The sequence below is a fragment of the Actinia tenebrosa genome, unplaced genomic scaffold (assembly GCF_029948245.1).
Source record: "Actinia tenebrosa isolate PJP-AT-01 unplaced genomic scaffold, QUT_ActTen_1.0 PGA_scaffold3__52_contigs__length_22856419, whole genome shotgun sequence".
Lineage (NCBI taxonomy): Eukaryota > Metazoa > Cnidaria > Anthozoa > Actiniaria > Actiniidae > Actinia > Actinia tenebrosa.
The window spans coordinates 21746074-21758419 of record NW_028292580.1 but is presented as its reverse complement, the minus strand read 5'-3'; the positions used below and the strand labels follow the sequence as shown (position 1 = coordinate 21758419).

Below are 12346 nucleotides of genomic sequence, written 5' to 3'. Positions count from 1 at the left end.
TTAGTCGGCGACTGAAAAACTGAACAGTTTAATGGCTTGCGGCAGAGGCCTTTATTACAAAACTAGATTAAAACAGTGCGACACTCAAACACTTAGAAACTTCGTAAGCCAACAACTTCGTGTTTTAGAGAGCTTTTAAGTAAGATGCCATTGAATGGAAAAACGAATTCCTCAGGTTTCAAGAACAGAGCTATGAAGATTTTTTCTAGCATTTTGATCATGACAGGATTTATTGCCCAAATTCTCATTGTTTAACAAGTGGAGGTTAAATCTTTGAGAACATTTCCCGCTTTATTTTAGCAGCTTTAGTGAGCAATTGGACCAACTACGTCACGCCGTTACAGTGGAGACACTTGAACCTAAAAAGTGATCAGTGCGCATGCTTGGAGGCCATACTGTTCCGAATTCATGATACTGTTCATGATTAGAGTGTCCTCACTGTAAAAGATCTATAATAACTTATCTATGACCTTTTAAAAAGATTTCATGGAGACCGAAAGAATCAAACGACATTAAAATGGAATTAGACCAAAAACTAAAAAAAGAGTCTAATCGATTCGTATTAAAGTGATTTGTAACAACGTATACGTAATCTAAGAGTTTCAAAATCCAATTCATCCATTTTTGACTAAACTTGCCGCAGCTTTTACTGCCTCTAAACCATTCTAAGAGTTCCAATTAATTGAAGGTAACCTAATTCTTAAGATACTTTAGATTTTTTAAAGAGTAAAAGCCGAATTTAAGACCTTTCAAGTATATAATGGAAAATTGTTTTTTTTTTAGATATTATCTAATAATTTTAATGGGTAGAAATTCACCTCATCTGTATTAGAGATTTATGACCAAGGATTTTTGGTCTTCTTGATCATTTACCTTGAGTGAGTTATTACAGCGGTTTGTACTAAAGACGGCAACATCTATGACTTTCAACGCCCACGCCCATTTGAGTTCAGAAAAGATTCTTATAATATAACCACAAATGTTTGTATTTAACATTTGTATTTGGATGGAAGGAAGGAAGGAAGGAAGGATACATGGATAGAACTAGATAGATTGACTGGTGGATGGGAGGGAATATGATAGATGGATGTATGGAGGGAGGGAGGGAGGGAGGGATGGGTGGAAGGATGGATGGATGGAGGGAGAGATGGATGCAAAAACATAAACAAAGCCAATACATAAAAAAAATATATATAGGAAATTTTATGAGTTTTGATCCCAATTTTCGTTTTGAGTTAACGCTCAAAACCTTTTTTAAACAGAAACTGATGTACTATGATAAAATGCCTGTTTGAAGCGGTATTTTCAATTGTACAAAGATGTTTTGTTGCATTTGTGTTAGAATGTTGCTTTGTTAGGCTCCTTTATAGAAAATATATGGGAAATAAGCAAATGAAGGCCTAAACCTCATTTTCGAATACAATTTTTGCTTTGGGTTAACACTTTGATTCCCCTTTCATCGGTCATCTCCACTTCCAAACAAGTTAAACTTTCTGAATAACAAGGTTTTAGCCTTGTACAACAGCCTTTCTTCAAGAAAATAGTTTTTGGCGATCACTGCTTGAATACGAAAAGAATTCTCTCTTAATATATTAATGACGATAAATAGATTCAAACAATCTATATAATAAATAATTGAAAAAGGGCTTTTAAAGACCTTGTAGTATCACAGACTTCATAAAAACTTTGCAGCACTGATCGGTAAATTTGACAAATTATTACAGAATCAAGTTAATAGACAATTTCTCTTCATTTGCTAATCTTCAAGTACCCTTTACACTTATCTTATATGTATGTAAACAGTTTTTTCCTGCAGTGTTCAGCCAGTGTTACACTCATATTACTTTCATTGCCTCGTGTCAAGTCAATACCCGAAAGAAATTTCTCAAGCAAGATTCTTAGTCATCCTAGACCGATCGTGGTTGGAAATTCCTCTTTGTTTCAAATTCAAAGGTAAGATAATTGCTAAAAGAAGTAACTGATTTAAGCTTCTTAGGATACTTCATTTTAACCTCGGACTATATTGTGGTCTACCTTGATGTGTGCGATAGAAGCTTGCCGCTCTGAGTGACTAAAATGTTTCAAAAGTATGATGATGTTTTGTGCAAACTTTGGTATCTCTACTGAGATGTCTATAAGCCAAACATGTCTAATCAATCGAGCTAAAACCGTCATTCGTTGTCTTGAAAGACGATGAGATGAAACAATTTGGTTCAGTATATGTTCAACACATTCACTGAGGCAGAATAGTTGCGAAAAAAATATATCCCTTGAATTTAGCTGCATTGAGCAAAAAGCTCAGAATTTAGTTGCATTGAGCAGAGAATATTATACTTTTAATTTCAATGTGTCATGGGAGCTCATGGACATGTTTTCAGTTAACTTGGGATTGCAGTTTATTTTGATATATATAGATGATTGTGTTTTGACTAACGTCTAGTATAGGTCGTCTAAAAGGATCAGATATCAGTAAACTATAGTGTTTAAGGTGGAACCAAACTAATTCAGAGCGAATTTTGGACAATTTTATTCTCGCTCCCTTCGCAAAACTAATACGTCAATTTAACTGGATTTTTCATATAATGTGCTTGGGTTATCCTAGATTCTAACAGTGTATTATATTTTGATTTTTTAAAAAAATATTTAGCCTATTACGGCCGGAACTCAGGCAATCCATTCAATGGTAATGTTTCTGCAGCGCGATGTTTCATATGCTTCAAATTTTGGATCGAATTTTCAAGCGGCGTCATAACTTTTTTTTCTGCCCAAGACTTTCCATCCAAATTTATACACAGGCTGCAATAGTACTAAATGATAAGATACTGAAAATTTCAGAAAAATCGTACCTGAGGATGAGGAGAAAAAAGCCAAAAACTAAAAATAGCACTGTTTGATTTTCCTTGTACTTTACTGTCCTATGCTGCAGCCGTGTTCAAAGATTCAGGCCATTTATTGAACTGAAGAAGTTGACAATTTTTTTAATTTTATGACGAAAATATATTAGTTAGTAAAATTAGTTTGCATAATTAAGGATCAAGGGACAGCGAATTTTTAATGTAAAAGTAGTATAAATAAAAATAATATCATATACACGACTTTCATATTTTTTTTTTTTTTTTTGTGATAGAGAAAATAAGGCCTTTTTTTATATCAGAAAATTATCAATGCTATTTGAGAAAGCACTTCATGAAAACTATTTGCAGAAGATTTTGTTAAATTTAACTGATTACAAAAGAAGTTATGAAAAATTGAACATAGAGAGTTTTGTGTAGTATTCATTATCACTGCAGGCCTTGGTGGCTTTGTTATGGTGCATATTCAAGGCTTCAAATTCTCATATCTTGTCAAGGATTTAGTATAGTTTGCAATAAAAAGTTTAAGTATAATGAGACATGCAAGTTGCAAAGAAAATTTCTCCGAGTAATCGCGCCTTTAGTTAATGTTATGGGACGACCCGCTCTCGGTACGAGCTCCGGGATCTTTATTCCACTTTTTCTGACTCTATTCTTCTTCTCTGACTTAAACTAATTACATGAGCTCAATTTATGATAACTTCATGACAGGTTTCATTCTACAATCAATGTGATATTATCGCGGAGTCTTGATCGGCTGAAGGAATAAGTAAATTCCTAAGTGTGATATCTTATTAAAGAGTAATACGAGTAAAAATCTTAGAACTAAACATAGCTTAAATTTAAGTTAATATATGAATATATGGTAAGGTAAATGTATAGAAAGGTCTACGAGGAATATTTCTATCATAAGATTTAAAATAATAGTGCTAAAATAACTAAGCAAAGGGGTAAAGAGTGTGTAGGGCGTAACCAGAGGTATACATGCTAGGGGGTTTACTTGTGAATTCAAAGCACACCATTATCTAAACTTGTGCGTGATGGTAGCCTTACTGAATTCTTATATCGATATTTTTAATAGCTAATTGATTCTTTATCTTGTTTTCATACGATAAGAAATAGTAATTAGAAAACTGATCTCTAGCTTAGTCTGTAAAAACCTGATTAATATTATGACAGATGGTGTTAAAATCTAGTAGCACTTAGTTAAAGTCAAAAGGTAGCTCAAAATATTAATTAAACAAAACAAAACAAACAAACAAACAAAAACACTGTAAGGTCGAACAAGCATTTCTTGAGACGCCATCTTGGAAATATGTCCGCTAAATTCGTCCTATAAATTTACACGCGCGAAAAGATGACTAGTGTAAATGACCCGATAATTTTCGATTTTAAAAGCGATCCCGGTCATTGATTGAATTTTTATAAAGAAATAAAGATTTTCCGCTTCCCACTCTTTTTCGTCTGGGAATACCGACGCGTGTGCGATTGATAGACCGCCTTTTCCCTTTTTTTTTGGTAGGAAGTAGCGTGCGCAATTGATCGCTTTTCCAGTTCTAAAAAAATATGATTCCAACTATTTTGAGAGATTTGAGACCTAAAACTGCAGTATAATGATTAGCCTCCGCAGGCTACTCCATATATTCTCCGTTGGGATCAATGTGTTATATCTTACTGCAGAGAAGAACAACTAGGAAAGAGACAAAGTAAGCTTGGCACGTTCCACCAATGTCTGGTGGCCCCACACCTCTGGTGGCCCCTGAACCCCTTCTCAAAGAGACGCCCAAGGAGCAAAAAGAGCCAAGGAGATGCCTGTGGATGAGGCTATATTATGATTATTTTACGTTATCGATTTATTAGTCATTGATTAATATTATATTAGATTAGTAATGAATTTTTTTGGACCCGCTACGTTTTAAAGAAGCTAACCATTTGTGAAACTCAAGCCCGAGACACTTTATCCATGCAGATGTTGTTTTGAAACGAGAGATACTTTTTAATAGGTTTTCGTTTGATAGTCGTGCATACAACTGATATTTAAAACCAATTTGTCCACCTGCAAATTGAGTCCAGGAAGGAAGACAGAGAAATAAGTCTTTAGTCTCTTTAAAAAGTGATACGTTTTCATCAAGAAAGCACTTATCAATCTTATCAATAAAGATATGAATTTTTGTGGAGGTTCGGCACCATTTTATTTTGACAAAAGCTGTTTCTTTGTCGACTTAGGGTCACGATTTTCGTACTGAGTCAAATGGGGGATTTTAACCATTGTTAAGAAGTTTACTGCGAATCCAACTGCCTTCTCACGCCCCAATAAAAAAAACGAATCTTTCTATCAAACTTAAAATACGAACCTTAGCAAACCATAAAATCCTGCCCAAAAAGATCCAATTCAGTCTAGTCTAGTTCAACCTTTTCCCAAGTTTAGAAGGCTCTACTACGTTTCTTTAACAACTTCCCCAGCTCCCTCCCCCGCCGCGAAGAGCACACCACTAATATTGAATAATTCAGTGTCTACTTCAATTATTGATCAAATGTTACCCATGTTAGCAGTTTTTAAAATTGTATTTTTCATCTTTTGTCTATTGATTAGAGTACCATAGCTTTTAGGTTGGCTTATTATAGCATTATTATCATTTGTCATCCGTGAAAAGAGCTTGAGGTATATGGACATAGAGACTTTTTTTTTCCTTTCTCACTTTTCAATAATAATGAATCCTGGAGGCTGTTTTATTCAGGTAAACATTTTCCAATTCTCAAAACAAAAGTCAACCGCACAACGTAAACCTTGTCAGTAAATATCAGTTTTGTTTATTTGTATCTTCTTTGCAGTCAAACCAGAGTTAATAGAGTTAATTAACTCTGGTCAAACTGACTCTTGTATGCTATTAAAGATTGTCTAAGTCGATAAAAACACATGATTAGATTCAATGAAAAGATGAGGCTTTGAACCAGTTCAATTAGCTCATAGACAGGATATTCAAGTCCAATCGAATATGGCAGTGGGAATTTAAATGTGCATATTATAGCAATTCTTATCGTCTCTCGCTGATTAATTGTTCGAAAACTGTGCTTTATTAGAGAACGCCAGGACTACAGTGTTGATGCCATCCGGGCACGCAAAGTGCTGCTAGATCCTGTGATCGTCTTCTTTTTTTTTTTTTTCTTTTTGCGTCAATAAACTTCTACATCGAAATAAAATTAATCCAAGTTAAAATCTAAGTTTAAATAGAATAGATCAGATACAGTGCAAATTTTTAAAGTCATTACTTTTGGTCAACATCTTATGCAGTATCGTGCAGCCCTATGGCATCAGCATCTTTGTGATAAAAAGATATAACTAGCTAAAAACTAGTGTGAGCTGCGTCGGTGTTTCTAATGAAACAGTAATGATGAAAAGGTAAATTATACACCGTGAAAAGATGAAAAAACTTACTGACGTTTCGGACGCTAGTCCTTCGTCGGAGTAAAAGAGAAAGAAGTGGTAGAAAGGAGTGTATATATGATAGAATAAGACAAAAGAAACCAATGAGAGCAAGGTAGGCAAAGAAACAAAAACAAACAATCAAAAGACAAAAGAAAAGGTTAGTTGAAAATAAAGCGTTCATTAATCCCGTTGGGACTAAGAGTGCCCAATAGGTGAATAAGCCGCATTTCTTTGGTCTTGCGACAATCATTGTTGCCGTTAAGCAAAGAAAGACCGAAAACAATGAAGTCAGAAAGAGAATGGTTAGCTAGATTAAAATGGCGGGAAACTGGTTTGGTGGGATCGTTATTGCGAATATCATAAAGATGATTGCAAATGCGATCACCAAGACAGCGGCCAGTCTCGCCCACATACAAAAGATTACAGCGGGTACATTTAATACAATATACAACATTAGAAGTGGTACAAACAAAATGGTCAGTGATTTTAACAGTTGATTTAGGACCGACAACAGAAGTGTGAGAGACTATGTGAGGACAAGTATAACAACGTTTACGAGAACAGCGAAAAGTACCAGGTTCTTTGTTAGAGGGAAGAACTCCCTTGACCAAGAAAGAACGGAGATTACGATCACGTTTATAGGAAAAGAGAGGGCGGTTGTTGAAAATAGCAGAAGTGCGAGTATCAGAGTCAAGCAGAGAAAAGTTGCGGTTAACAATGGGTTTAATGGAAATGTTAATAGGATGATACGTAAGAGTGAAAGGAATGCGGTCATTAGAGGGACGAGTGTGAGGAGTGAGAGCGGTGGTACGATCAATAGTAGAAACTTTACGAATGGCGCGATCAATAACATGAGCAGGATAATTACGCTTAAGGAAGAAGGAACGCATCTCAGAACATTTAACAGAAAAATCAAGATCATCACTACACAAACGACGAAGACGAAGAAATTGCGAGAACGGAATAGCGTTAAGAGTGTGTTTAGGATGAGAAGACGAGTAGAGTAAATAAGAATGAGAGTCAGTAGGTTTGTAATGGACACTAGTGCTAAGACGGTCGTCATTAACACTAAGCAAGATGTCAAGGAAAGTGACTGATGTTTCACTAACTTCTCACGTAAAGTCTAAGGCAGGGTGAAAAGAGTTAACAAAAGAGATGAAAGAATCTAAGTCATTACGCGAACAAGAAGTAGCACCAATACAACCATCTTTGTGATAATAAGCATCTTTCCATTTTGTTCGATTTGGGAGGTTTTCATTAATGAATATCATCGTGATTAATATTTAAAATATATCGAGACTATAAACAATCAAAGACGTGCGGAAAAAAATATATATACAGCACGAGATCATTCTCGAAACACCTCCGTTTTCAAGTAGGTATATATTTTTTCATTTGAAATCACTTTTGTTGATGTTGTTTTTGTTGAGTCGGTACACATGTTTTTACTCAAAGAGAATCGCATTATTAAGGTCACGCCGACACTGCTGTGTTTTCGTCTAAATGATTATCGCAAGCTTTTCCATGCTTTTAGCTTTGTGTCAGACTAATGCGCCCCTAAAAACCTACACACTTAGTATGAAACGCTCTCCAGAGCACTTATATTCAAATATTTAGCGAAACGGTGACAAACGAACACGCTATTGTTACGAAATTAATCTACAGTTGCCCGCTTTCATGGTTGAAAGGTCTGGAAAAAGGCATTCCAAAGTTGTATGTGCTTTAAAACAACAACAAATTGTAGTGTGGAAAGATTACAAACGGTTCCCAAACGCTACTAGAGTGTGTGAATACGATTAACGGTTTTAAAATCGGGATTTAAAAAGATCAAAACCAACTCCATCTGAAATGGTTTAATGGTTCACTGTGGACGCAGACTGATGGCGTCCGTTTTGTGTTAAGGTACATGTAGATGTAGATGTCTTACCAGAGGGTTCAAAAGTTGCATGGATATTCATTTTCGTTTCCAATTCTCAATTCGGACAAATTTAAATATTTTTCAGAAAATCTCTTCGATTCCCGTTATGCATGGGTTAGGGAACCTGCACTGTACAGTGCGCAATTGTGCCGAGTCAAACATCGATGCAGTTGCATTGCGTTTTAGAAAATCTTTAGAGGTCTATACCTAATTTTAAATGTGTCTTTTATCTTCTTTTCTTTTTTCCTTTTTTTGAAAGAATCACCCGTGTATTTATACTAAAACAATTATTTGCCTCAGCCTCAGTGAATATCGGGAATAATAACCTCAACTTCGTTTCGGTTATTATTCCCCGATATTCACTTCGCCTTCGGCGGATAATTGTTAAATAAATAAAAAGCCCTTTAACTCGTGTCGATCAAGCCATGTTATACACTTCTAAAGGCAACGGAGTGGCAACGACTTAATCAATATGAAAAAAATAGCAAGTAACTATCCCAATTTACTTTGAATATAGAAAACTTAGGCTGGTGGAGCTTTTAGTAGTCTCGCCTCTCACTCTCGAGTTCCATTCCTGGATTCCGTTTCACCTGTGAGTTTGTTAGCCTCACAATTGATTCGAGGAGTTTTCTCCGGGTTCTCCGATTTTCCTCCCTCCGCAAAACATATATAAGCACGCTACTGAACGATTTTCAATCTGTGATTTAGCCGTGCACTGATCATCTATACTGACTTTAATAATATCAGAAGTTGTTTCAGGGTATCGATAAAATTTGTTTTTTTAAAGATATCCATTTCACTTACCTAAGCATTGTTTCAGTACTTAGTCTCATCGTCTACAAAATATAAATCAATAAGGCGCCGCTTTGAAAAGTGGCCTTTTGATTGTTTTATTTATTTATCCTTGGACAATTTAAAATTGTTCGTAATTGTCGCCAAGTATATTAAGTACTTAATGTTAACATCTTTTTGCTTCTTGGCCGACTAGGCGCGTTAAAATCGGTGCTCTATTTCAACCTATCAAAGACACTTGACTTCGACACGAAAGTTTGAGTTTACAGTGTGTCTACTTAAAAATAGCACCAATTGGCTAGCAGCGTTTAGTTGCTCAAAACGAATTCAGCTTAATGGTACGTACTTAGTGTCTCTATTTACTATATTAAATGACTTTTAATCCGTTTTTTTGGAAAATAATTGGAATCAGATGTAAATATGAAAAAGCAGAATCGTTAATCATGAATTAAATAATGAATTAGAGAAGAGATTAATGATTCATGCACGATTTCAGACTATCAAAACAAAAAAATAATGGGAAAGAATCCAACTCAACGACAAATGATTCCTTTCTATTTCGAAGACGCGATTCTTAATTTCTGTTTTTCTTTCTGCCCCCGAAAATTAAGGCACTTAGGATGCGCACCCAAACGGCGTCGTGATAATTTACGATGATGTCTAACTCATTCTGATTATATTTCAACCTTTTATCGTAGCTTAGATTAGTTGATGGTCGTTACTGAGCTGCGCCTTTTTCTATACTATTGGCTTACAAAAGAGAAGACAGCTTTAGATAGTACTTATTAAGAAACCGCACTTTTCTAAGCAGTGCAATCAAGAGCACCCACATCAATGAGAAATTTGATATACTGAATACTTGAATACTATGTACTTATTGACTGAGTGGGAGGGCCGTACGGGAAAATATTTAGCTCGAGGTGATGCCGCACGGACCGAGCGCAACTCAGTCAATAAGCATTTTATCATATGACCCTATGATAAAAGAAAAGAAATAAAATACGGTCGCAGGTTTCGAGCAGGACCGTACGGATTCGTACGGCCCTGCTCGCTAAAAGCCGTACGGTCCTGCTCACGCCATTTTCCCGAAGGTTTTTTTAAGAGCGCGCACCCGGCCGAGCAGATACGGGTCATATGATAAAACAACTGAAGTTCCTTTTTATATCAATTATTTAAAAAATATGATTTGCTTTTAGAATACAATTGTTAATTTTCAAAGGTGCTGCACGATTCCTCGTTTTGAATTTTATGTTTTGATGAGCTGATACAATGGTAAATTGCAGATCGACTGTATGCCATAACAACCATCAAAAACTAATGCAAACCTCGTTGTTGGCTACTTTTGTACATGGAATGCTTTTAGAAAACAGCTGTTAATTTTCAAAGGTCTTGCACGATTCATCGTTTTGATGAGCTGATACGCCAATGAGTCGCATTTATTCAGTTTTATTTCGCGTTTATCGACAATAATATTTCTGTTTTCATGCACATGGCTATCTAACCATAGTACCGGCCAATTAACAAATAGACATCCGTTTTTTATGTGTTTGTCCTCTTATTGACGATGAATTGCGATGAATTCCCTTGTGGATAGGGTGCAGATGGTCAAGGGTGCCTTCCATTGTAAATGGAGTGCAGATAGTCCAGGGTGCCTTCCCTTGTGGATAGGGTGCAGATAGTCAAGGGTGTCTTCCATTGTAGATGGAGTGCAGATAGTCCAGGGTGCCTTCCCTTGTGGATAGGGTGCAGATAGTCAAGGGTGCCTTCCATTGTAGATGGAGTTCAGATGGTCAAGGGTGCCTTCCCTTGTGGATAGGGTGCAGATGGTCAAGGGTGTCTTCCATTGTAGATGGAGTGCAGATGGTCCAGGGTGCCTTCCATTGTAGATGGAGTGCAGATGGTCCAGGGTGCCTTCTATTGCGGATATGGTGCAGATGGTCAAGGGTGCCTTCCATTGTAGATGGAGTTCAGATGGTCAAGGGTGCCTTCCCTTGTGGATAGGGTGCAGATAGTCAAGGGTGCCTTCCCCTGTGGATAGGGTACATGCAGATGGTCAAGGGTGCCTTCCCCTGTGGATAGGGTACAGATGGTCAAGGGTGCCTTCCCCTGTGGATAGGGTGCAGATAGTCAAGGGTGCCTTCCCCTGTGGATAGGGTACATGCAGATGGTCAAGGGTGCCTTCCCCTGTGGATAGGGTACAGATGGTCAAGGTTGCCTTCCCTTGTGGATAGGGTGCAGATAGTCAAGGGTGCCTTCCCTCGTGGATAGGGTGGAGATAGTCAAGTTAGCATGCCAGTGTGGACAGGGTAGAGATGGTCGAGGGTGACGGGTTTGGTGGATAGTGTGGATAGGCTGCATTAGGCAAATTTAACAAACTTTTGCACTGATATGTTGAATAGACCGATTTGCTAAGAGAAAAGAAATGGCATAAATGTTATATGATGAATGATATATCAAGTATTTGAAGCCTTTGCAGACAAAGTCAACATGTTTGTCCATTAAAGTTCAACAAACGTTTTATCCACTGATTGGCCAAGTTTTGTAAGTTATAACGAGGTTCTACTTTGTACTTAAAAGCCGCATCTTAGATAACCCTAGTTATTTGAACTAGTATATTTTCCGCTGTTCGTATTCTTCACTTCAATTAAAATTTTACTTTCAATAACCGAATCGAAGAGACTCTAACAAGAGGTGTGTAGAAATACCTTAGCTAGACCTCAGAAATTATGAAAAGCGCTCTAAGTATTGCGCGCGAATGCCGTTCGTTAGAGCAGTGTCCTTAATGTCGATAGAGCAGTTTTCGTTTGACTGCGAAAAGCTCACGGCACGAACACGTTCTTGACACGGCTAGGGATACGCCAGACCAATTACATTGCTCGAGAATTCACTCTCCATCCAATCAAATACCCAGAACACGGCATAAACACGGCGCGGACACGGTCACGCCAAAGTCACAGCACTTTCAGACCAATCACATTGCGCGAGAAAAAAATCAGGCAATTAAAATTCTAGAAAACATCACGGTCACGGCACGGCACTGAGCTTTTCACAGACATACGAAAAATGCACTATGCCGACACTAATACGACTGCAGAGAAGAAAATTCATTCAGAGGAAGAACATGCTGAAATACAGGAATTTAAGGCAACTAAAAAATAGTCGCCAAATATATATACAAATTAAGAAACTACTTTTATCGTATCCCCTGTGTTTGGACCTTTTGACAATTATTCAAATTGCGAGCTTTTTGGCCAATGGAAACCTCGCTACTTTCGGTGGTCTCCCCCTATTCTCGACTTTCACATCCCCGCCATAATCCTTTGCGTCTTTGGGGGGTAACCCGAGGGTAAAAACCCA

At 37.0% G+C, this 12346-nt stretch overlaps 1 protein-coding gene across 1 annotated transcript in view; it reads left to right on the top strand.

The window, feature by feature from the left end:
- The window catches only part of LOC116295683 (adenosine receptor A3), a 40237-nt gene that overhangs the window by 5334 nt on the left and 22557 nt on the right, over positions 1–12346 (top strand). Inside the window, exon 2 of the mRNA XM_031703584.2 lies at positions 1804–1953. The gene's annotated coding sequence lies outside the window, so the exon portion shown is untranslated. The remainder of the gene's footprint in view (positions 1–1803; positions 1954–12346) is intronic.